At 38.0% G+C, this 27,555-nt stretch overlaps 1 long non-coding RNA gene across 1 annotated transcript; it reads left to right on the forward strand.

The window, feature by feature from the left end:
* Window positions 1-26,760, forward strand: LOC140595079 (uncharacterized). The gene is made up of 3 exons (XR_011996467.1): window positions 1-42; window positions 12,544-12,600; window positions 26,592-26,760. It is a non-coding gene; the product is annotated as an uncharacterized lncRNA (long non-coding RNA).
* The last annotated feature ends 795 nt before the right edge of the window (window positions 26,761-27,555 follow it).

Genomic DNA, 27,555 nt, shown 5'->3' on the forward strand with positions numbered 1-27,555 from the left:
GAGCTGGGGGACCGGCGGGAAACCAGGAGCAAAACTCTCAAGGTGAGCCTCGAGGAGATCTGCTTGTTAAGGCTGCGGTGCCTCGGTGCACCCGAATTTTTTAGCTCTGTTTATCCTTATTGTAACTAGGAGATTTAATTCCCAAGCTTCAGTGGTATGTAATTCTAATGAAGTGATAGCTTATCTATAGAATCTAACAAAATGTTCCACGCTCGAGGAGCTTTTGCTGATTAAGTCTCAGAACCCATTAATTTATTTCACTATCAGGCACCAAAGGCCTCCTGAGTGTGAGGGCAAAGGAGACACTGTAGATCCTGCCCTCACAACAGCTATTGTTATGGAATTTTGTAATGTCTAGGATTTCTCTGAAGTGTGATTGACTGGGACCCTCCCCCCCCCCCCACCATGATAAATCTCTCTAAAAGTAAGCTTGAAAGATTATAACGTTATACATATTTAAGAATAAAAACTATTCCTACACGTTTAAAGATTTGATTTTTTACCCCCTCACGGAAGCTCTTGGCAGAGGTGAGAATAGACTGACCCTTCTGAGTTTTATCAGCCTCAGGGGCCTCCCCAAGCTTCCTCCTTCTCTGACAGGAATCAGTTTCTCTGGATTTGGATTTCATTTGCTAACAGATTTGATGTGACTTACAATAATATTTACATCCCTCTTGTCAAGTCCTATGCTGCCTGATTAAAGCTCTGGTCACATTTTGATTAATTTTAGCCTTTATTTATTCTATGTACTCTCTCAGTGGAATTAATTATTTCTGGGGCCCCAAGTGCCAGGACTGGCAGCACAATTGATGGGCACTACCCAGAGTCATGGAGAAGTAGAGTATTGCTTTCCTGGGGGCCATTCCTCCAGGGATGTATTTGTCAACAAAGATGGAAATTTCTTCACCAGATTTATATACAAGCAATCCTTGGTAGTACAGAATGTAGTGAGTGCCATAAATCTTGGGAAAACTTTATATATATCTCCACCCTGGAGCCTTTAATATCCTTATACCTTCTTGCTCATTAATGGTATCACTCCTAGATGGAAATCTGAGTTTGGCCCTCAGATGCCATAATGTTGGTAGAGTAGGGCACATGGTTACCAAATGTTTGAATCTGGTAACCAAGGTCCAGGAAACCTAATTCCATTTGAAACAAAAAGTGGTTGATTTTTCTTAGATATAGAAATCAAAGTGATCTACACTGAACATTGCAAAACTGAATCTCATTATTGCCAAATTCTAGTTACACTTCCACATGTTGCATATTTGCTTGGAAGTACAAATGAAATGAAGAACCAGAGAATGATTTTCTTCCTCTGAGCAGATCCTAATATTAGTCATTCTAAGTGGTGAACTTTAATCTTTGACAAATTGCTTATTGCCATGAAGTCTATGAATATATTCACCTTTGGTTGGAACCACAGTGTGGTAAAACCAATTATTTTAAAGGTCATTGCACTGCTCCCACCCTCTGTTATAGATCTTTTAACTTGCTAGACCTTCTGTTTATGTGTGAGAGTTCCCCATCATAAATAATATCTGAACTTGGGGCTTCAATTTTCATTAGAAGCGGGTGGCTTTAAGTCAGAGTAATTCTCCATTAACCATTACTATTCTTTGTATTACCCAATGGAAATCGTATGCGATAACTGACAGTTTAATTGAAACTTTGGCCTTTGCTCAGTCGACAGGAATTGGTTTAAGGCTTACCTGTCTGGGCTCAGTTTATGGATGCCTGCCTCCAGATTCTTACAAACAGCTTCAGGACCACTAGGACTGGCTCTAATAAATCCAGTAAGCACTTTCAGAGTCAAGCATAAGAGAAAAATCAAGGAGAAAGAGGGGTCAGCAGCATGGAAGCAGATCAGAGACAGGGAGAAAGCTCGTCAGAGAGACAGTCCCAGAGGGGAAGAGAATAACTGAGGAAATTTCCAGATGTGTAATATCTGGAATTAAAGTTGTCCCTGTCTTATGCTGTGCCCGTTTGGTAACCTTCCCCACTTCCTAGCTGAGACCTCCAAACTTGAAAGAAAGTTCCAGCCAGGACAGCCTTGTGTTGGAGGATTAGGAAAAGTTAAGGGACAGACAATAAAGGAAGTGCAGTCTTCTCTGCAACACCCTGCCAATACCCTGAAATATCTCCTGGAAGAAACACTTCCCAGGGGGAGTCCCGGGGCAGAAGAACATCTACGGTGGTAGGGCATCCTCTCCTTAGGTGGGACCAGAGATGTTAAACCTGGAAGGGACATTTGGGTCAGTCCAGCCCCTCATATGTATGGGAGGTAGTTCTTGGAGGAAGGGGGCCTCTGGTGACCTAAGCTGAATTGGATATGGGTTTCAAGCTGTGAAAGATGCTGATGTTGTCTGCCCCATGATTGCAGCTCCCAGAGCTCTGGCTGCTTCTGTCACATTGCCCAGCACCATATTCCGCCCCCACCCCCCAGAAGCTGGTCATAGGTTATTTGTTTGTAATCCACCTTTATTCCTTCTCAATACTGTCTTGCCTCTCCCACTCACCGCCTTTAAGGGCTGAAAGAAACTGGCGTTGTGAATTTAAGGACCTACCTGTTCCCTCCAATCCTACTTATCCATGGATATCCCATGTTTCTAGGTGAAGGACAACACATACTTAGTAGGAGATTATTGAAATCTACAATTTGACAAATATAACTTAAAATGATGATGCCAGCTGAGGTGTTATGCGGATCTTAAAGTGACTTTGGAAATGGATCAATGTTCCTGACAAACTGATACCACATAATTCTTTCTTAAAAAAAAAAAAGTATAAAACACAGGGCTTGAACTCACAGCCTTGAGATCAAGACTTAAGTTGAGATCAAGAGTCCAATACTCAACCGACTGAGCCACCCAGGCACCCTTGATATCATGTAATTCTTATCTTGGGCCAATGAGTAAGAGAGTGGGCCTTAATATGGTTGTCTCCATAGAGGAAGACCATGAAAGGGAACTGGTGGCCACTGAAAGAATGAAGAAAAATCAGCTGGTACCAAACCTTGGCTTCTTTTCACAGGGGAAATGAAAAGTGGGAGGAAAGTCCTGGGCCCCTGAACATAAGGAAATATTGCTCCCAAGTGGGCAGAGGTATCTATTAGGGAAGTAGAAACACTGAGCCCCCTCCCTGGGCTTCTTGACTTAGTCCAGAGGTATCCCTCCTTTCCTTCCATTTGCACAAATCAGTAAAGGTTCTGCTGGAAAGCAGTTTTGTTCAGTGCTCCTGAGTGGGAACATTATCCAGTTAACAAACTAATCTGATCCATATGATTTTTTTTTCTCTAGGCCAGCTTCGTTACAAAACACCCTTGTTCCCAGGGACTTGAGCTATGCTCATTCTTTATCTCCTTTGTTGTTTTGTAGTCATTTTTAGCTTTTATGAATTCTTACTTTTAAAAATCACGTATGATGATTCCCCATTTTAGAATGCTGGAAAGGACTGAGGCTTTGGAAATCATCTCAGATATTAGCCACTGCCACTAACATTGAGGTACCTTTGGAGAAGTGGTTTGGGGATTTCCTCATGGGTGAATATTGGAGGTCATGAGCCCCCTTTTTAGAATGTTTGTGCAAGTTTAGGGAGATTATGGATATGAAAATTCCAGGTACACTGTTGGCTCTGAGAAAGTGCTAATTTCCTTCCCCTTCATCATTGATATTCTAGGATTCACATTGCAGAAAAAATCTTTAACCTTGATGTCTATCCAAGAAGCATGTACCAGGCCTGCCACCTATTTTGCAAATCATGTTTGGTTGGAACCCTCCCTTTCTCATCCATTTCGCATGTTGATGGCTCTTTCATGCTACAAAGTTTTGTAGGTTATATGTGTTATATGTGTCTCACAATGCCTGAAATATTTACCATTTGGCACTTTTCAGAAAATGTCTGCAGATCCCTGGGATAGAGCAATGCTAAGGCCAAAAGGAACCTGGTTTAGTAGCTGAGTTATTAACAATATATCCCCCCCATCTACCTGTGCTTTCTTCAACTCGTCCTTAATATAAGTTCACCTTCCTATATCCATATGTTGAGAAATTTTGCTTTTCTTTTCTCTTCTTTACTCAGGAAAGAATTATTTTTAGATGGATATTTAAATAGCTACTTCTTATAAATAAAAATTGTTGAAAGATATTTATAACACAGGTAATATTCAGAATTTAATTCCTCCTCAGAAAGGTGAATTTTAATGCATGAGTTCTCAGACAGGACTTGCAGAAACATCAGTGGAGGTGGATCTCTGGATGTGTATGGCTGCAGATGAAGAAGAGTCTCTGAGGATGGGATATTATAAATTTGTATGAATATTTTCCCTACCACTGTTGAGATTTCATCTCATAGTAAGTTGCTTTTCTACAATTTACTATGAGGAACTGAATATGAAGGAAAAGAGGTCTTGGGAGCTACCAGTCTTTGCTTTGCCCAAATATTAGTTCCCTTAACCAAAGTCCTCCTATGTCCACTCTATGTAACATAATTTTTTAAAAAGATTTATTGATTTATTTGAGAGAGAGCATGAGCACACAGAGGAAGAGAGAGATTCTCAAGTAGACTCCCAGGTGAGTGCAGAGCCTGACACAGGGGCTTGCTCTCACGACCCTGAGATCATGACCTAAGCCAAAATCAAGAGTCAGATGCTTAACTGACTAAGCCACTCAGGTGCCCCTGTTTTCAATTTTTAAGATGTACAAAATGATGATTTAATGTATGTATACATTATGAAATGATGATCACAGTCAAGTTTATTAGCATATCCACCACCTCACACAGTAATCATTTGTGTATGTGTGGCCAGACATTTGAGATCTATAGTATTATTAACTAGAGGCACCACACCTATATTAGATCCTTGGAATTTATTCATCCTAGAGCTCAAAGATTGTACCCTTTGATCAACATATCTCCCTATTTCCCCCATCTTTAGGTCCTGGCAACCAATGTTACACTCTGTGGTTCTAGAAGTTTGATTTTTAAAAAATTGCTGTGAGATCCTACAGTATATGTCTTTCCAAGTCTGCCTTATATCACTTAAACAGAATATCCTCCAGATTCATCTAGGTTATTACAGATGGCAGGATTTTCTTCACTTTTATGGCTAAAAAATAGAGCATGATGTATAATATATATATATATTTGTGTATATACATTATATATATTACATATTGTCTATACATTTATCCATCAATAGACACAAAGGTTGTACACAGTAAAGGAAACAATCAACAAAATGAAAAATCAATCTATAGAAGAGGGGAAAATATTTGCAAACTATATATCTTGCAAAAGGGTAATATCCAAAATATGAAAGGAACTGCTACAACTCAGAAAAAAAATTGATAAAAATTTGGCAAAGGACTTGATAGACATTTTCCCAAAGAAGACCCCTTTCTATCCTGTTTTACCAATTTTTTTCCCTCTGTAGTAGAGTATAGCATATAAATATGCTACTCTGTATGTAAACTTTAAAAAATTCCTCACTGGGCTCCACATCATGCTCCAGGTACTTCATCACTTCCTTTCTCAGTTTCTCCTCAAGACCTCAACAATTGTTGATACTCACTGACTCTGATTTCTTATTACCTATTCTTCCTTTCACAGTTTTCTTAAATATTTTTTAAAAGTGAAAGTATTAGGGGTGCTGGTTGGCTCAGTCAGTTGAGAGTCTGACTCTTGATTTTGACTCAGGTCATGGTCTCAGGGTTGTAAGATCAAGCCCTACATCAGGCTCCTGGCTCAGCACATCTACGATTACAATTCTACTTTCTTTTACCATAGATTCCTTCCATCTATTATCAGATTTCATTGTAAGAAATGAAATGTGAACTCTTTGGTGTCTGGCTTCTTCACTCAATCCAGTGTGTCTGAGATTCACCCTCACTGTTGCATGCATCAGTAAAATGTAACTTTCTTATTGTTGACTATTATTTCACAATTATTTTTATCCATGCCCCTACTGATGAATATTTGAATTTATTTCCAGGTTTTTACTGTTGTGAATAAAACTTTTGTGAAAATTTGCATACACATCTTTTTGTGGACATATGTTTTCATTTATCTTGGATACATACATCTAGTAGTGGAATTACCTGATCACAGAATAGGAACACATTTGATTCTATCAGACACTGTCAAACCATTATCCAAAGTGATTGCAAAATTTTATACGCCCACCAGAAGTGCATACATTACCAATTAATCTACATTTAAAAAAATAAGATTCAGTGTTGTATAGGTGCATAATGACAAATAATTATCATTTTAATCTGTGTTTCCCTGACTCCTAATGATATTAGGCATTTTTTCTGTGCCTGGGCCATTTGTATGTCTCCTTTTGTGAAGTATCTGTTAAATCTTGCTGATTCTTTAAAAAAATTGAGTTTGTCTTATTATTGAATTATATTAATTTTCCAGTGCTGCATTATAAATTACCATAAATTACTTATTTCACAAATTATTATCATTATTTGTTACTTTTTAAGTGAGTGACTTGAAGAGCATACAGCTATTATTTCACAGTTTCTGTGCATCCAGAGCCTGGGCATGGCTTGGCTGGGTCTCTTGCCAGTGTCTCACAAGGCTGCAGTTGAGGTGATGCCGGAGCTGCTTTCTCATCTAGAGCATGGTGTCCTCTTCCAGGTTCAGTCAGACTGTTGGCAGGATTCAGTTCTTTGTGGTTGCAGAACTGAGGCTTCTCTGTCTACAGGTCAGTCACGTGACAGCTTGTTTCTTCAAAGCCAAGGTCTCTCCTGTTTTGAGTCATTTTTGAAAAGTTCACCACATAGGATATTCTCCCTGTAGATTAAAGTCAACTGATTATTGGAAGCACCTGGGTGGTTCAGTTGGTTGAGCATCTGACTTTTTGGTTTCAGCTCAGATCATTATCTCAGGGTCCTGGGATCTAGCCCCACCTCCGGCTCCATGCTCAGCAGGGAGTCTGCTAGAGATTCTCTCTCTGCCCCTCCCACCACTTGCACACATGCTATCTTTCACACTCTCTCTGTCTCTCTCAAAATAAATAAATAAATCTTTTAAAAAGTTGACTGATTATTGGTTGTAATTACATCTGCAAAATCTTTTACGTTTGCCATATACCATAACCTAATTACAGCAGTAGCATCCATCGTGTTCACAGAGGCTGCCTACACACAAAGGGAGAGGATTATGGTCTGCATGTACACCAGGGGTGAGAACTGTGGGGACCATATTAAAATTATACCAAATAAGAGTTTTTAAAAACATAGATATGAGTCTTTTGTCTGATATAATTATTGAAATTATATTTTCTCAAGCTGTGGTTTCAGTATTTGCTTAGTGATAGCTTTTGATGAGCAAAAGTTTTTTAATTTTAATAAAGAGTAGTTCATCAAAATTATTCCTTTATGGTTAATGATTTTTATCTTTTGTCTAAGAAATATCTGCCTTCCCATGTGCTCTGAATATCATCTCCTGCTTTTTTTAAGAAGCTATATAGTTTTAGTTTTAATTTTTATATTTAGGTCTATAATTCATCTTAGATTCTTTGTGTGGGGAATAGGTGTGTAAAATATGAGGTAGGGTCTTTTTACGTCCCCCACCCCATATAAATATCCAATCATTCCAGTACAATTTATTTTTTTTAATTTTTCTTTATTTATGATAGTCACACACACACAGAGAGAGAGAGAGAGAGAGAGAGAGAGAGAGAGGCAGAGACACAGGCAGAGGGAGAAGCAGGCTCCATGCACCGGGAGCCCGACGTGGGATTCGATCCCGGGTCTCCAGAATCACACCCTGGGCCAAAGGCAGGCGCCAAACCGCTGTGCCACCCAGGGATCCCCTCCAGTACAATTTATTAAGAAGATTTTTATATCTCCATAGGATTGCTTTTATTCCTTTGCCAAAAGTCAGTCTTGGGACCCTTTATTTTATTCCATTGATCTGGGTGTCAATTCCAATGTCAATGGCACATTGTCTTGATTAGGGAAACATCACTGTAAATCTTGAAATCAGTGTAAATCATCCAACAAAGTTCACCACTTGAAGGATTGTTTTGATAGTATCCCATCCTGCTTCAAGTTTTCTCAGGAGCATCAAGAGGGGTCCATGGAGAGGAGTCTGTACATGATGCAGACTTTTCTTGTGTCGGTGTCTCCCAAGAATTCTATGGTGTTGTGCTAGCCCAGACTTGACCTTAGTCCTTCACTACAAATCTTCTTGTTCACTTGTATGGTGTCCACTGGCTCTTTCTCCTCCTACACAGATGCCAAGCTGGCTCACTTTTTGTTTTCAAGAAGACAAGGGACAATATTCTTTTCTTCTATTTCAGACTACTTTACTTCCCTGAGTTCATAGCTCTGGAGGGCTCGATGAAAATTAAGATCACATAGTAGTTTGTCCAGCTTTTCCTTATTAGAGTGGGAGCAATGCTCACATGGTCTGCAGTGATATATCCTTTTTCAGTCCTACATTGGTAGTTAATCCTGATATGCATGTTTTCTACTGTGTCTTGATCAGTCCTGTCAGAGATTTCTCAATTGTGTTAATTTTTTCAACGGAACAAAGTGCAGTCTTGTTGATTTTCCTTTGTTTCTTGTATATTTTCTGTTTCACTGATTTCTACTTGTTATTAGTTCTTCCCTTGTACTTACATTGAGTGAAACATTTCTTTTTAGCTTCTTAGCATGAAAGTTTTAGATCACAGAATTTGAATCTTTTTCCTTTCCCAATGTAAACATTTATGGCTATAATTTTCTAAAGACTGCTTTAGCTTAAACTCACAAAATTTAATGTTTGGTTTTTATTATCACTTACTTATAGCTTCTAAGTTCTCTTATTTCTTCTCTGTCTCATAAATAGTTTAGAAGTGTGTTCTTATTTCCCAAGTATTTAGAGACTTTCCATATCTTTTTGTTATTGTTTTTAATTTAATTTTTTTTTAGTTCAATAACATACTTTGAAATGGGACACCTTGGTGGCTGACTCTTGGTTTCGGTTGAGGTCATGATCTCAGGGTCCTGGGATTAAGCTCTGCATAGTGCTTTGTGTTCAGTGGGGAGTTCTTTCTTTCCCTCTCTCTCTTCCCCTCTCCCAGCTCCTGTGCTCTCTCTTTCTTACTCTCTCTCTCAATAAATAAATAAATAAATTTTTAAAAAAAGAAGATACTTTGAAAGATTTCAGTCACTTGAAATTTATTAAGAATCACTTTTATGATCCAGAATATGATTGCTACTGGTGAATGATCCATGTGCACTTGAAAATAATATGTATCCTGCAGTTTGGTGTATTATATAAATGTCAATTGAGTTACCTTTATCGATGATAGTGTTCAAACCTGCTGTGTCCTTGGTGTTTTTGCCACGTTTTGCCCCCCTGCTTCCCACTTCCCTTTCTTTGAGAGATGAATGTTAAAGTTTCCAACTGTAACTGTGGCTTTGTCTATTTTCAGTTATGCCATCTTTGCTTCTTGTGTCTGAAGCTCTGTTCTTAGTGACATAAACATTTAGAATTGTGTTATCATCCTGATAAATTGACCTTTTATCATTATGAAATCTTTCTTTGCTTCTGGTAATGTCGCCTGCCTGGTATTAATATTATCACATCAGCTTCCATACACCTAGAGATACAGGTATGTCTTTCACATTCTTTTATTTTTACATTTTCTGTAAATAGTATATGGTTGTTCTTACTTTTAGTAAATCCATTCTGATATACTGCCTTTTAATTGGTTATTTCCTTCATCCACATTTAATATTCTGTTGATGTGGTGAGGCTTAACTTTATCACTCAGCTCTTTGTCTTAATTTTGTTTGTTTTCAAGAGCATGCAAGCCCTTTCTTTCATCTAGCAGTTAAATTGAGGGAGCGGTCACTCAGATTTCTCCTAGAGTTGCTTTAGGCTGTAGGTGTCCCAGGTTTAGATAGATGGAAGGCATCTGTGTTAGCTGAATCTCCAACCTCCCACATGCAACCAGTACGTTTTTAGTACTGTCAATTTTTGACCTGGGAGAGGACTGGACAACAGTTTCAGATAGTTTTTGCCCACCTTTGGATTCAACCCCAGCAGAAGATAATATCTGTAGATAATTCTACAATTATCCTGTAGATAAATCAACAGGAAAATGCCCTATGCGATGTGACTCCTTGCTGCTCTGCAGGACCATTTCCACCACTTCTCCCCAAGATTCAGGAGGCAGGGATGAGGCCAGGGGTTGTCAGGCTAAGCAACTATTTTGTTGTAAGTTTTTTTTTAATTCAATTTGCCAACATATAGTATAACATCCAGTGCTCATTCCCTCAAGCCATCAAGTGCCCTCCTCAGTGCTTGACACCCAGCTATCCCATCCCCTCACCTACTTCCCCTTCTGCAACCCTTTGTTTGTTTCTCAGAGTTAGAAGTCTCTCATGGTTTATCTCCCTCTCTAATTTTTCCCACTCAGTTCCCCTCCTTTGCCTTATAATCCCTTTAACTATTTCTTATATTCTACATATTTTGTTGTAAGTTTATTTTGTTTTACTTTGCACTTTTATCACACTTACAGATGCCAGTTTGCCCCACCAGCCTACTCTGTAGTTTAAGGCCTGACTGACTTCTTCCCTCTGATAAGTTTCTCCCCTTACAGTAGACATGCCCTCCTGTTTGCCCAGAACAAGTACAGAGGCTGCCATGGTTCTCTAGCCTTCTTTGAATACCTGTTTCTCTTGGGAAGTCAAGTCCTCAGGGCTTTCTTGTCTCACTAGTTTTTTGCTTGACCTATAGGAAAATAGGATTCTTATTTTTCTCAGGTTTTTCTTGATGTCAGGGAACAAAGATCTTTCATGTCTTCTGCATTGGATGGAACTGAAACCTCTGTTATGTTTCTTGTCTTTCTTGAACACATTCCAATTATGCTTTCTTTTATTCTGAATACTCAGCTGAAGCATCTTTTGTCAAGGTCAACAATGACCACCATCTTGCAAAACCCAGTGGTCAATTCTTAATTCACATATTATTTTATTTGTTTGACCTTGTGACACTGTTGATCACATAATTCTTTAAATACTTCACTTGGCTCCTGAAACATGACTGTTGATTCTCCTCTTATCTCTGTGATTACTTTTTGTGTGTGTGCACATTTCTCCCAATCTTCCCTGCTTCTAATTAGTGGAGTGCCCCAAAATCACACCTCTCTGTTCTATTTGTGTTCACCCCCTTAGTGATATTATCCAGCCTCATGGTTGTAAATGGCACTTTTATGTTGATGGCTCCTTGGTTTGTATTTAGAGCCCAGAATTGTTCCTGAACTTCAGATTTCTGTATCTAACAATCCAAATAATATTACTCTCTGCTATATAATTTATCTCACAAACAGTGTCTTCAAAATAAAACTCCTAGTTATTCCTCCAAAATCCATTTTTCTGCATTCTCTCCCCAAAAGTTGCTTAGATCAAAGTCTTTAATTTATTTCGACTCTTGTCTTTCCCTAGTAACTGACATACAATCCATAGGCAAATCCTGCATATTTGCCTTCAAATTATACCCAGAATTCACACACCAACTTCATTGGTATCACCTAGTTCAAATCATTATCCTCTCTTCCCTGATAATTGCAATAGCTTCCTAACCAATTTCCCTACTGTGAGACCCAACTGCCACCTCTCAGCTTCTGCTTCATAGTATTCTCAATAGAACAGTGAAAAAACTCTGTTTAACCCTCATCACAGCACCCAACTTCTTTGTAGAGAACTTTCTAATGGCTTCCTTTATCACTCAAACCAGAGGTCAAATACTTTCAGTGGCCTTAAGAGACCTTATTTGATATCGTTCCCTGCTAGTTCCCTGAGCCCTTCTGCTATATTCTTTTGTTTGCACATTCTGTTCTAGCCACGTTGGCCTTCGTGTTATTATTTACACATAGGAAGCATTTTCTTGTTTCATGTCTTGCTCGTGTTCATTCTTCTCTAAAACATTTCCTGCCCAGAAAGCCTCATGTTTATCCCAAGTTTCTGTCTTTTTTTTTCTATCATTACTTTAAAAAAAAGACTCAAATTTTTAAAAACAATTTTAGGTACATAGCAAAATTAAGAAGAAAGCATAGAGATATCCCATATGCCCCTGCCCCCAGCCTCCCCCTGTTATCAACCTCCCTCACCAGTGTGGTGCATTGGTTACAATTGATGAACCTGCACTAATACATCATTATTACCATATTTTATTTGCAGGAGGTGGGTGGGTATGATACCTAGTTTATTCATTAGAGCTTTTAACATATTAATCTGTTTTAATTACTGGTCTAAGAATTTTAACATCCCTGCCATTCTGATTCAGATGCTTGCTCTGTCTTTTCAAATTGTGTTGTTTGCCTTGTAGTATGTCTTGTAATTTTTTCTTGATAGCTGAACATGAGGCACTGGGTAGAAAGAGCTGTTGTAAGTAGACTTTAGGAATATGGTGATGACCTGTGAGAAGGGAAGTAATCTATAGTCCTATGATTAGATCTTAGTCGTTTAGTGAGCCTTTGCCTGGATTGTGAATTTCACAAGTGTTTATCCTTTTTCTTTTTTCCCCATGTAGGTGGGACAAAATGGCCAAAGTAGGCCTGGAGTTAAGCATTTCCCTTCTCCACATCAGGTAGGCTCTGATAACATCCCAGCAGGTTAGAATACAGTTAATTAATTTGCCCCGAGGGCAGGATCTGTTAAAAAGAACAGAGTGCTCTGGCATACTTCACAGTGGTTCTTTTTCCTCAAAAGCAAGAGGAAATTTTTCTGATATTTCCTGTGGGAACCTAGCTCCTGCAGGAAAATCTTACAATACTTTAGGGGCCTCCCTATGACTAAGACCCCTGAAGTTTTTGACTCTCAGATTTGCTTCCAGCAATTGGTCAATTACAGTTCAGGCACTGGTTCCTGAAGCAGCTCCACTCAGTGTCTGTGCCCTAGGAAGCCATGACTCCGTATTCACCTGTCTCTGCGATCTGGGGCACAGTGATTTGCCCTGTATCCTTTTTCTCTTAAGGATCCAAGAAGAGTTGTTGATTTTTCAGTCTACTTAGCTTTTTACTTGTTAGGACAGAGTGTGACTTCCAAGCTCCTCCCATAAAGAACTGAAAACTCCTTCAAGTCTTTGATTAAATACCATTTCACTAGATCAGCCTTTCCTGACTAATCTATATACATAATCATACTTCTGCAATCCCCACTCACTCTGCCTTTCCCCTTCCTGCTTTGCTATTCTCCTAGCCCTGATCTCTCTGTGACACAGGATAGTCTTAATCCTTTGTTTATTGTCTTTCCCTCCTGGGAAGTATGCTCAATTATGGCAAGAATTTTGTCTGCTCTGTTCACCACTGTATCAAAAGTGTCTAGAACATGCTGGCATAGAACAAGAGCTCAATAAATGTTTACTTAATATATGAATGCATGGGCTGGGGTCCCACTCAGGTCTTTTCACTGTTGGTATTGTATTCTGTGACTCAGTCTCTTGTTTATTCACTCTAAGTGCTATAAAACTTTGGGATGCAATGGCATCATTTGAGGGAAACATTTCCCCATATTGTTCTGATTGATTTAACTTCCCAAGCAGCTGATGATTAAGATCTGAGGCAGAGACATGACCCAAACCAAACCTGGCTAGGTAGATATGCCCTCTGGCCTCTCTGCCACCTTGCCCCTAACTTTTGTGCCCCTCTAATCTACCATTAGAGCTCTGCTTGCTTGGCCCCTTAGTCTTTCATGCCTCTGCTCAAACCACAAAGGCTTCAGGAGTAGCACAAAACCTTCTCAACAGATGCTATATTGCCAATAGAATAATAGCCACACACTGTTCTGGTATCTCTGCAAATTCTACTGTAAAAATGTCCCTTCAAGTAATTTGTAGCTAGGAACACATATCAGAAATTAAAATAAAATGAAACTATTCCTTTGTTCTATAAAATACTATGAAGATAAATAAATCTTATGAAATCTCATGAAATATGTACAATAAAAATCTCCGATATTAGCTCCCTTTCTACTTTCTACAGAGTGAAGCAGCAAGGCCACTAAGCTGGCAGTAGGAGACTTGGTCTTATTTCTGATTGTGTTGTTGGTTAGCTATATGACCTTAGATATGCCACTGCTACTCTTTCAGTGGCTTAGGTCAAAATCCTTGGATTTGTTTTAACTCTTTTATTTCTCTAATAATTTCCATACAATCAATTAGCAAATCCTGTCTATCTACCTTGAAATTATACCCAGGATTGAAACACTAACTTCACTGGCATCACCCTAGTTCAAGCCATTGTCCTCTCTACCCTAAGCTTTTGTTTTCTCTTTTCTCAGCTTAGATAACTCTTGGTATTATATCCATCTCTAGGATTGATATGGATTTCTCTCTAAGACTCTATGGGTTTTGTGGGTTTAAGATTCCAAAGCTTTGACTCATTATCCCAAATAATAGAATGTATGTGATTTTTTGCTACCAAAGGAAAAAAATGGGCCTGTGGGCAACTTCTATCCTGACAAGCAAGGGAAGAATTTCACTTGAAATATGTTTTGGAAATTCAGACCCAGGAGCCAGGATGTATGGAAATTGGTATAGCCTTCTGCTTACACTTCTACAATTATTGCTGCTTTTACACTTCTAACACCAAATGTGTGGGGTTTTTCTATACCCTCAACCACTTTTCTAGCTCTCTAGACATCAACTAGGCATCCTACAGGTCAGTTCAACTATGACACTACCTTGAGTTAGCATCAACTTCACAGGTGTAAGCACTCAGTCCCAAAGACTGCTCTCACTTCAGATGCTAATTATAAGTTATGTGTGCCAGACCACCCATAGTTCTGTCTGATTTGGCCACAAAGTCAAAGGTTCCCATAACCTACCCTTTCAGCTTCAACAATTTGTTAGAATGGCTCACAGAACTCAGGAAAGCAATTTACTTATGATTAGTGGTTTATTGTAAAGGCAATAACTCAGTAACAGATGAATGGAAGAGATGGATAAGCCAATGTATAGTGAGGAAGAAGAGGCAAAAAGTTTCCATGCCCTCCCCGGGTGTTCCATCCTCTTGGCATGGGGATGCATTCAGTAACCCTGAAGCTCTCGGTTTTTTATAGATGTTCCATTACATAGGCAAAGATGGATTAAACCATTGGTCATTAGTGATTAACTCATTCTCCAGCCCCACTCTACTCCCTGGAGGTTGGGAATGGAGCTGAAGTCCAAACCCTCTAATTATGTCTTGCTCTTGTGACCAACACAATCCTGAGCTATGTAAGAATCCACAGACACTAGTCATCTCATTAGCATACGAAAAGCAGTTTTATCACTCCAGAGATTTAAATTAGGAGTCCTGTGCCAAGAACAAGGGAAAAACCCTAGGAACCAAGACTGAAAAGCAAATATCTATTTTTTATTACATCACACTACCAAATCCAATGCTTCTCTTTCTTGGATACAGAGACTTCCTAGCTAGGCTCTTCAATTCAGTCTCTTCTTTCAGACTTCATTGTCTGTTTGTGACAAAGTGGAGCCAAATTAAAATCTTAAAAGAATGATCATGTTTAAAAGTAAATGCTTTTATTAAAAGATATGATTTTATTGATACAATATGAAGCCAAGAATTGTTGTAAAGGTGAGTTTCTCATAATCGTAGACAGAAACACAAACTGTTACTCTAATACATAGGTCAGATCTTATGCCCTCAAATAGGGCTATAAAAAGTCTCAGAGTGATGTTTATGCCAGAGGTTAGCTGGCTTTATTGCTTACAGCTATTTTGGTTGAATATCAATCAGAATAAATTAATTTATGCTACGCTAGCAAACTACCTCAAAAGCACAGTGGCTTATAACAAAGCTAGCTAACCTCTGCAATAGACCTCGGGATGGCCTTGAACTCTGTCTCAGAATAAGATGCTCTGTCCTGGAAGTGACACCTGTAACCACAGCACACAATTCATTATCCAGAACTAGTCACAGGGTCCCACTCAACTTAAAAAGCAAGGGAGTACAGGGGGGCAGTGTAGACAAGATGCTCAATACTATCGTATGTCCAGAAGGTAGAGAGCTAAAATATTTGATGAAGTACAACATTAAGAAAAAGTGCCACATGTTGCAAGTAACAGAAGCATAATGTAAGGAGAAGAAAATGGCTTTTTATTGCAATATAATTGACATGGAACATATTAGCTTCAGGTATACAATATAATGATTCAGTATTTGCATACATTGCAAAATAATCATCACAATAAGTCTAGTTAACATGCATAGGTACAATTTTTTTCCTCTGATGAGAACTTTTAAGATCTACTCTCTTAGGGATCCCTGGGTGGCGCAACGGTTTGGCGCCTGCCTTTGGCCCAGGGTGCGATCCTGCAGATCCGGGATCGAATCCCACGTCGGGCTCCCGGTGTGTGGAGCCTACTTCTCCCTCTGCCTGTGTCTCTGCGCCTCTCTCTCTGTGTGACTATCATAAAAAAAAAAAAAAAAAAAAGATCTACTCTCTTAGCAACTTTTCAAATATGTAATATGGTATTATTAACTATAGTCACCATGCTGTACGTATATCCTCAGGATTCATTTATTTTACAACTGGAAGTTTGTATCTTTTGACCACCTTCATTCAGGCCACTCATCTGCCACACCCTACCTCTGGCAAGCACCAATCTGTTCTCCATATCTATGGGCTTGTGTTTGGGTTTTTGGTTTTGGTTTGTAGTGGGTTTTGTTGGTGTGGTTGTTGTTTAGATTCTATATATAAGTGATATATGGTATTTCTCAGTCTGACTTATTTCACATAGCATAATGCCCTCAATGTCTATCTTTTGTGGTCACAAATGGCAAAATTTAATTCATGTATATGGCTGAAAAATATCCCAGCGTATGAGTGTGTGTGTGTGTGCGTGTATTTGTGACATTTTCTTTAGCCAGTCATCCATTGGTAGACACTTCAGTTGTTTCCATATTTTGGCCATTGTAAGTAATGCTGCAATAAACATATCAGACATATATCTCTTCGAGTTAATGTTTTATTTTCTTCAGATAAATACCCCAAAACAGAATTGCTAGAATATATGGTATTTCTATTTTTTATTTTTTAAAGGAACTTACATACTGTTTTCCATAGTGAATGCACTAATTTGCATTCCCACCAATAATGCACAAGAATTTCCTTTCTGCCACATCCTTGCCAACACTTGTTATTCTTGTTCTTTTTGACAATAGCCATTCTAGTAAATGTGAGGTAATACTTCACTGTGATTTTGATTCACGTTTTTCTGATGATTAGTAATGTTGGGCTCTTTTTTGTGTACTCATTGGCCATTTGGGTCTTCGTAAAAATGTCTTTTAAGATTCTTTGCCCAATTATTTAGTTGAATTGTTGGGGGTTTTTTGTTTTTGCTTTTGCTGTTGAGTTGTATGAATCCATATATTTTGGATATTAAACCCTTATCAGATATATGATTTGCAAATATTTTCTCCCATTCAGTAGGTTGCCTTTTCATCTTGTTCTTTCCTTTGCTGTGCAGAGGTTTTTTTTTTTTTTTTTTAAGATTTTATTCATTTATTCATGAGAGACAGAGGGAGAGAGAGAGAGAGAGAGAGGCAGAGACACAGGCAGAGGGACAAGCAGGCTCCATGCAAGAAGCCCGACATGGAACGAGATCCCCGGACTCCAGGATCATGCCTTGGGTGGAAGGCAGGCGCCAAACTGCTGAACCATCCAGAGATCCCCTGTGCAGAGTTTTTTAATTTACTTGTTTATTTTTGCTTTTATTGCCTTTGCTAATGGTGTCAATCCCAAAAATCATCACCAAGACCAATGCCAATGATTCACTCCCTGTGTTTTCTTCTAAAAACTATGATTTCAGGTCTTACATTCAAGTCTTTACCCTACTTTGAGTTAATTTTTGTGTATGGTGTAAGGTAGTGGTCCAATTTCATTCTTGTGTGTGTGTGTGTATGTGTGTCCAGTTTTTCTAGCACCATTTATTAAAAAGACTGCCCTTTCCTTGTTGTTTCTTCTTGGCTCCTTTGTCATAAATAGCCCACACATGCATGGGTTTATTTATGGGCTTTCTATTCTGTCCCATTGATCTATATGTCTGTTTTATGGCAATATCATTCTGTTTTGATTACTATAGCTGTGTGATACAGCTTGAAATGCGGGAGCATGATGCTTCCAGCTTCATTCTTCTTTCTCAAGATTGCTTTGACTATTTGGAGTCTTCTGTGGATCCACATAAATTTTTGTATTGCTTGTTCTGTTTCTGTAAAAACTGCCACTGGAATTTTGATAAGGACTGCATTGAATCTGTATATTTCTTTGGGTAATAACAACATTCTAACAACCTTAATTCTTCTAATCCATGAGCATGGTATATCTTTCCATTTATTTGCCTCTTCTATGTCTTTCATTAATGTATCATAGTTTTCAGAATAAATCCTTTCACTTCCTCAGAAAAAACATTTTTTGAAGGATCTAAAAAAAATGAAAATGACTAAACCTCAGGAACTGCTAAAAGCAGAGAATAAAACAGCACTCTCTTCATCTCTCTCTCCCCTCTGTTTTGTGCATGCCTTTCTTATTTCTTTTCCTCATATTCTGGTTTCTTCTAATTCTCTGAGACACATGAAGAAGACAGTTTGTATCAGATCCCTAATTGTATATCTTACCATCCAGACACTCCATTTAAATTGGTTTATTTCTTTCAGTTCCAGATGAAAGACCCTGATAGATCATGCCTTTGTCAAATGTTCACAAATGGTCTAAACAATTCTTCCATTTGTCAGGGTCATTGTGAAGAAAAGCAATAAATATTGCAGTTGCCACTTGAATGTGGGCAGAAACAGTTCTTAAAGAGAGGCTATTTGGCAGATAACAAATAAATACATACATAAAAAAATAAAAATTTGCTACATGTCTCTGTATACATAAGACAATGAGAAGAATAGTCCTTGAGGTTTCCCTGTGAGCTTAAGGCATAAATGTAAGGGGGGAAAGATGATTATATAAATACCCCAATACTTGAATGCTATTTTTTGTTCAATTCTTTACAATCTCTGAGGATTTCACTATTTAGTACAAAGAACCTAGAGTAAGACCTGCTCTAATATTTAGAATCTTATACCTATATGTGATTTTTTAAAAAAAGATTTTACTTATTTATTCATGAGAGACACACAGAGAGAGAAAGAGGCAAAGACACAGGCAGAAGGAGAAGCAGGCTCCATGCTGATGTGGGACTCGATCCTGGGACTCGATCCTGGGACTCCAGGATCACACCCTGAGCCGAAGGCAGGTGTTAAACCACTGAGCCACCAGGGATCCCCTATATATGAATTTTTTAAGATCAAAGACCACATCTGTAACCCTAGGTCTTACCATATTCATAAAAGATAAATATAAACTTAAGCCGAAAAGCCTGGAGCAAAAAAAGATTATATCATCTTTATGATCATCAAGATAAAGCAATAAGTTTAATTAGTAGGTTTAAATTTAATTTACTAATAATATTGAAAATGTATGCAGTGAAATGTGAACAAAACTACAGGAAGATCAGTGAAATACGAACAAAACTACAGGGAGATCAGTGAGATGTGAACAAAATTATAGGAGGATCCATTATGGTGGATTTTTGATAAAACAAGCAGATCAAAAAATCATTAAACATGGAATATTCAAACAGCACATTAAGAAAATAGAGCTAACATACCTATAAAGATACTGTACTGTGTAATACATAGAGTATTTACAAATAATAGCCATATATTGGACCTCAAGATTAACATCTCAACAAATTTCAAAAGCCTGATGTAAATCTTTCCCAATATCTCATTAAAATGAACTCGAATCAGAAATAAATTGCAAAAATTAAATTCCCATATTTTGATAATTAAAGAGTATATCTATAATTACCTTTCAACAAAAGAACAAATTAATGCAAATCAAACCATATTTAAAAGTGAACAATAGGGCAGCCCAGGTGGCTCAGCAGTTTAGCACTGCCTTCAGCCCGGGCCCTGATCCTGGAGACCCGGGATCGAGTCCCATGTCAGTATCCCTGCATGGAGCCTGCTTCTCCCTCTGCCTGTATCTCTGCCTCTCTCTCTCTCTCTCTCTCTCTCTCTGTGTCTCTCATGAATAAATAAATAAATAAAAATCTTTAAAAAAAAATAAAAGTGAATGATAATGCAGTGCCTAGGTGGCCCAATCTGTTAAGTGCTGAACTCTTGATATTTGTTGGGGTCATGATCTCAAGATCATGGGATTGAGCCAGCTTTGGGCTCCATGCTGAGCTTAGAGTCTGCTTGTCCCTCTCCCTCCCCATCTACCCCTCCCTTCTCTCTCTGTCTATTTATAGAAATGAATAAATAAAATATTTTTTAAAATATGAACAATAATGAAAATACTATTCTCAATGTGTGTAGGCTGCAGGTAAAGCAGTATTAAAAAAATCCATGGCCTTAAGTGCTTACAACACAAAGGAAGGAAAGATAAAAAGTAATGAGATAAACATTTGACTCAAAGAGGGAAAAATAGCAAAATAAATCAAAATAAATTGTAAAAAGAAAATAAATGCAGAAAATAATAAAATAGAAAATAAAATTAAAATTAGTGAATAAAACAAAGTTAAAAGTTGATTCTTTGAAACAACTACAGCAAGATCAGTGACTCTAGTCTCTGACTAGAGACTAACTAGACTCTAGTCTAGTCTTGACTCTAGTCAAGAATAAGAGAGGATCCAGGGGGCCTGTATGGCTCATTTGGTTAAGTGTCTGCCTTCAGCTCAGGTTATGATCTCAGTATCCTGGGATTGAGCCCTGTATCGAGCTCCCTGCTTCTCCTTCTTCTGCCCCTCCCTCATGCTCTCACATGCTCTCTCTCTCTTTCTCTCTCTCCCTCTCAAATAAACAAATAAAAATCCTTAAAAAAAATAATAAGAGGATCCACAAATTAACTGTATTAGGAGTGAAAGGTGATATAGAAATTGCAGACAATAAAAAGATGGAAGAGGATACTATGAACAATTGTATGCCAGTACATTTAAGAGAAATGGATAGATCTTAGAAAAATATAAAACTGACACAAAAAGGAGAAGAAACCTTATAAATTCTATAATCTTTAAAGAAACTGAATTAGTAGTCAAAAATTACTCACCTCCCCAAAATAACAATCACTATATGACTTTACCAATGAGGTCCATGATAAAAAGATGATAATTCTAATCTTGCAAAAAGTCTTCCAGAGAACAATCCAGAAAAAGAGGAAATCATTCCCCAACTCATTTAATAAGGCTGGACTAATTTCAATACCAAAACCAAATCTGAACAAACATGGAAAAGATAAATTACAGATCATATGAAAAAAATCATAATAAATTAGCATACCAAATCCAGCAACGTATAAAATACATAATGTAATGATATTTGATTTGGAATAATGTAAAGTTTGTTAATAATAATTCATTAATTTACCTAAATTACCACATTATCTAAATAAAGGGGAAAAAAGAGTCACAATAAATGCAGAAAGATTGCTAGAGATTATTCAACATCTTCTTATGAGTTAAAAATACTCTGTAAAATTATGAACAAGAAGGAAATTCTTTAATGTGATAAAGGGTAGATAAAATAAGAACACAGAAGGCATTATGTTTAATGGTGTAGTATTGATAGCATTTCCATTTAAATCAAGGACCACACTAGAGTGTGCACTATCACTTACCAGCATTGTACTCTATACTGTAAGTTCTAATACATACACAGTTGATGAAGGAAAAAAAAGGCATAAAAATCAGAAATATGATTATCATCAAAAAATCCCAAAAAATATCCAAATAAGTTTTATAGTTAAGAAAATTTGGCAAACAAAAATCATTACATTTCTATATAGTAGTAATAAATAGCAAATGAAAAGATACTATTTATGTAACATAAAAGACAAAAATTAGCCACTATAATTCTCATAATACATGTGCCATGGAGGCCTGGGTGACTCAGTTGGTTAAGTGACCAACTCTTCGTTTCCGCTCAGGTCATGATCTCAGGATAGTGAGATTGAACCCCACACTCCACACTGGGCTCCTTGCTTAGCTTGGAGTCTGTTTAAGATTCTCTCTCCCTCTCTCTCTGCCTACCTCCCCCCCCCCCCATACTCACTCTCTCCCTCCCTTTCTCTGTCTCTCTCTCTTTCTGATGGATAAATAAAGGTTAAAAAAAAAAAAAAACCCACAACTGCCTCACATAAAGATAAAATTATAACACTTTATTGGAAGTCATAAATAAATTAAAATGTCATGGTTTTATATAGGAAGACATATTTTAAAGACATCTCCTTAAGTGGGTAAATTCAATGCAATGTCACTCAAAACACCAGTGAGTATTCTATTGTAGCTCTTTTTGTCCTTAGAATATACCATCAGGGCAGCCCCGGTGGCTCAACGGTTTAGCGCCGCCTTCGGCCCAGGGCGTAATCCTGGTAGACCCGGGATCAGGTCTGCGTCGGTCTCCCTGCATGGAGCCTGCTTCTCTCTCTGCCTGTGTCTCTGCCTCTCTCTCTCTCTCATTCTGTCTCTCATGAATAAATAAATAAAATCTTTAAAAATATATATATACCATCAGTAAACATACAGTCAGAATACTGGTTTACAAGTTATTTGTATTAATCTTTTCTTCTAAGTATTAAAATTTGAAATGGCTGGTTCATCTGTTTCTGCTGACATGAAATTTTAGCATTTTTAAAAATCATTTTTATTTCTTGAATATATAACATATTAATATAGGTCAAAGGCAAAGACTATGTTGAAAAATATGTAGTAAGTAAAGTCTGCTTTTTTCACCTGCACCCCTGGGTAAATAATCTCATTACTTTCTGGTTTATCTTTCTGTGTTTTCTTTTGCCATATTCTGCAAATGCAAAAGGAAAAAGAAGCAAAGGTCTAGTACAGAGGATTGAGTAAAGAAACTGTGACACACTTGTACAATGGGTATTATGGAGTACAAATGAAGAGACTATATAGCAAGACACATGAGCACATATTGAAGGAAGAAATAGATAAATTCACAAATCAGAAAAACTCAATGTATGTCTAAGAGTACATAGGTAGGCCATAAAAGGACAAGGGAAAGCGGGGAAATGATCACAGAAGTCAGAGTCATGGCTGCCTTGGGGGCTGGAGAAGGAAGATTCTCAGTCTGGTTGCTGAATACTAGGGGGCAGTGCTCTGTTTGGTAACACAGACAGTGGTTATATAGGTGTCTGCTTTATTTTTTAGTCTTTAAATATGTATATCTGATGCATTTGCAAGTTAAAGAAAAATTATAGCCCAAATATGATATTTTGAGTCAAGATAAATAGTTTTATTCATACTAAAAATTAAACTTCAAAGGTTAATGTTTTTATAGTCTTTCACTATGATTATTTCTACAAACTATATTTATTGACTATTAACTCCTTGGTTTGGAGAGAAACCTGCATTTACCAATATTGAGAATTGATGAGAAGGGAAATGAAGTTTATTTATGTCTCCTTGTTGTCCACTGGTAAGATAATGAGGCCTAGGTTCTCTTCAGCTGTGGGATAAAGGAAATGATCAAAGTGGCGGACAAGGTTGTAAATTTTTGACTATGACATTCAGGACCTGGCTAATCTCATTATTTCTACCAATACATCCAAGAAGGGGTAGAAAGATAAGAGAAGAAAAAAAAATTGCCTCCATTGGTCATTTTAATTTATAGGCTAACAAATTCATTTTAAGGGAAATAAACCTAGAGATACTCCATATAAGGTAAACAATCTGTCATTTTTATAGCTCTGGGATGTGGTTTTCATTCTCAGTCCCCTATGTCTATCTCCAATGCGTCATATTCCAGAAATGTTCTTTTCTGCAGGCCCTGAGTCAGCTCGAGTACCTAAATGATCTGATTAGCAGGAAGATAGACCCTGATGTCAGTACAGTATGACCTAAATGATAATGCAGTCATCTGGAGTAGGTAGCCCTTGTGCTTTTGGGGGATCTATTGCCCATGGCATGAGTACCAACTAAAGGATTAGGCAGAGAAGCCCAGCCCATTATCTAAGGATGATCAGTAACTGGAGATACAGCCTCTGCTGACCCAACCCCACTCACCCCCTAAGTGTGGAGGTAGGGGGACAACATTCAGTGCAGAGTCCCTGTGGCTCCCCCACACTGAACTTCCCTATGGAGCTTGAGGCAGCCTTTGCCTCTACACTTACAGCAGTCCTCCCTTAACACTGAGAGAGGGCAGGTGACAGGACCCAACACTTCATAAGCCCATGTTAGGTACTTATCTCTTTTTAAAAAAAAATCCTCAAATCCCATTCTCCTATGTTCTCCTCTATTCTTAAATTTTCAAAGTCATTTTATATCAGTTAAGGTTTTATTTTGACATTCACAGCAACCTTGATCTCAGTAGGTTCTCACGCAAGTGGAAGAAAGGACCAGGGTGTATGGAAGTCAGGAGACTTGTATTTGGAGGCCCTGGAGCAGAGAAAAGAATTTAAGTATATGGTGGAATATACCTCTCAAAGTGGACTTTCTTCACTTTATGCAAAGGTCTATATCCAATAACTTGAATTTTTGTTCTAGTTATCCAAAGGCTACAATTTTGCAAGAGGAAGGGGGAGGCATCCCCTTCCTCTCAGCTTCCTTCCTTCCCCTCTTTATACTGAGAAGCACGGCCAAAGCTGCTACAGCTATAGATTTGCCTCCTGGCCTTCAAGTCAAGTCTTGGGAAGAGGGAAAATCAAATCAAACTACCACAGAATCCTCCCTGAGCCATAAAACCTGCCAATTCTGGCATCATTTTTTGTCTGTGTGGTCAGTCGGCCTTGGTTCTTCTAGAATGCAGCAGTGTCAGATTGATACACTGATTCTTTTACTCATGAACCAGCCCTCCTTGAGTGTGATACTTGGTTCTCTGAACCTTGTTTCCACCTCTGTAAAATCAAGAGAATAATAGCTAACTGGGAGGGTTCTCATGAGTATCAAATAAAATCATGGAAGTAAGAAATTTGCCCATGAGAGACCTTTTTAGCAGTTATTATTTGTCTCTAGCCAATTTTTGGTGTAACTGTGCCATAGATATGTACCCCCCACAAAGCAGGTGGAGGATGTTAATGGGTAATGGAGAGTCAGGAATTGGTGAACAAGCACAGTGTGTAGAGTTCAAATATCTGGGTCTCAGAATCCTCATGTACAACAGGCTTGCAAAAGGGATAAACTAGATTTCCAAAGACTGTCTCTAATGTCAAGAGAGGTCAACGTGCTTCTTGTTAATGTTTTCTTTCCTTCCCTCACTTGAGTTATTTTTTTTTAATTTTTTTTAAAGATTTCATTTATTTATTCATGAGAGACACACAGAGAGAGAGGCAGAGACATAGGCAGAGAGAGAAGCAGGCCCCATGCAGGGAGCCCGATGTGGGACTCGATCCTGGGACTCGATCCTGGGACTCCAGGATCCTGCCCTGGGCTGAAGGCAGATGCTCAACCACTGAGCCACCCAGGAATCCCCCTCACTTGAGTTATTAATCAGTAACCTACTGGTATCAGCAAGAATCTGACTGACCCCTTCATCTCACGGAGAATAATCAAGCAGGGGCTGAGAAACATCTATATTCCCAGTGATGAAGAAGTAATGAGTAAGAGTCAGGATCTAAACTCAGAGCTAAGGCTCACTGGTCAAGTGTTCTTTTACTGTCCACCACAGCTGCCGGGATTAAAAGTAGAGGGTGAGAATCCATCACCTTCTGTCTTTCCAATCATGAGAATAATACAAGAGCCAAGGAACAGAAACCAAAACACCCATCGTTAGCTCATGAACATTCTGGAGTTGGCCATGAACATATGCAAGTACATCTATGTATGTATATGCATACATGTGTGTATGTGAAGTGAGTATGTGTATTTTGCATGCATCTAGATATGCATGTTGGTATGCACTATGTATACCTACAAAACCATATGAAGGCCACCATTTTTATAAATTCTATTTGTATTGATGTTGATTTTAACTTCATATTTCCTTGTCCCAGAAAGCGCATTTTTTAATCATTTTATTTTATTTTTCTTTACCTTTCTTTTCATCATGATAAATGTACTCTGTAATCCCCAACCCCTATTTCCCCCATATCCCTACCTAACTCCCATCTGGTAACCATCAGTTTGTTCTCTGTAGTTTGTCTATCTCCTTTTCTTACCTTTGCTTGACTCACAGCACATTCTTATACTAAAGGCATGACAGCTATGTTTTTAGGGAGCAAGAAAATACTCTAGAAGAATTTTTGAATGTATATGTATTTTCATTCATGATGAAAAATTATAATCTTGTTCAAGAAAGTGTAGAAACAGCAAAAGACAATGAATCACTTTGAATCTCAGTGCCTTACCACGATGATCCTTAGCATTTTGATGTCATTCCTTCCTTAGGAAATTTTCTCTTCAATAGTTCTTTCCTCACCCGTCTTAGTTAAAGTATGTTAAATCAATAAAATAACTCAATAATCTAACTGACAGTATTAGCCATTACTTCCTCTCCCAGTAGATTTTAAGTTCCTTTAGGCAGGAACTATGTCTTATTCAACTTTCTATTCCTGATTTCTCTCTTTCCTCAGGGCCTATCGTACTGCCTGTACCTAGCAAGTATGCAATGAATCCTGCTGAATCATATTTTGCATGAAAATTGTAGAAGACCTAAGAAGCCCTGGGAATAAAGATTCAAGTGTCAAATGAAAGAGGGGTTTGAAATTGACATAGTAATAAACTATCTACACTTTTCCCAGGCCAGTCTGATTCCAAATAGACACTCAATATTGCTATTTCTTTTTTCTCCCAGGTGTGTTCCAATATGCTGGGTTCATTCAGAACCTGGACAGACTCTTGTCATTCAAATCAAGTTAGCCTACAGCAATGGACTTACGTGGGAGGAACACACAAAGCAGATTTTGATTAACAAATGCCCTGCTCACTCTCCAAAGGAAGTGGCAGAAATTTTTTTTCCACAATAAGAAGATTAACTAAATGAGGGACTGAGTTAATCTTTAACTTTGCCCAGGTTGTCCTTGAGTGTGCTTTTGGAAAATAAAATTGGAAGGTCTTGATTTCTCTGTTTTTTTTTTTGTTTGTTTGTTTGTTGTTTTTTTGTTTTTTGGGTTTTTTTTATTGCACTCTTATTCAATCTACCAAAGAAATTCCAAGTGTGGATGAAGTGTGTGTGTGTGTGTGTGTGTGTGTGACAGGATGTCCCACTTTTGTCTAAACTTTTTGAGCTTTAAAGTATTATGATCATCATAATGGCAAAATAGGAAGAAATTTTAATAGAATCATGGTATTTTGGGTTCAGTCATCTCATTGATACCTCCTACCAATATTTAAACATGCATACCATGTGATTTCTTAGTCTCTGCTAGAATATTTTCAGTGTTAGGGATTTACTGCCTCCCCTGCCACCCAAAAAAAGTCCATACTTGAATGTGAAAATTTCTGGACCATCTCCCTGTGCCTTCTACCCATTTTTAAGGGAGAAAGCTAATGAGTTATGATTGCACATTAAAGCCATACCTTTGCAATCCACCTATG

The sequence above is a fragment of the Vulpes vulpes genome, chromosome 13 (assembly GCF_048418805.1).
Source record: "Vulpes vulpes isolate BD-2025 chromosome 13, VulVul3, whole genome shotgun sequence".
Classification (NCBI taxonomy): domain Eukaryota; kingdom Metazoa; phylum Chordata; class Mammalia; order Carnivora; family Canidae; genus Vulpes; species Vulpes vulpes.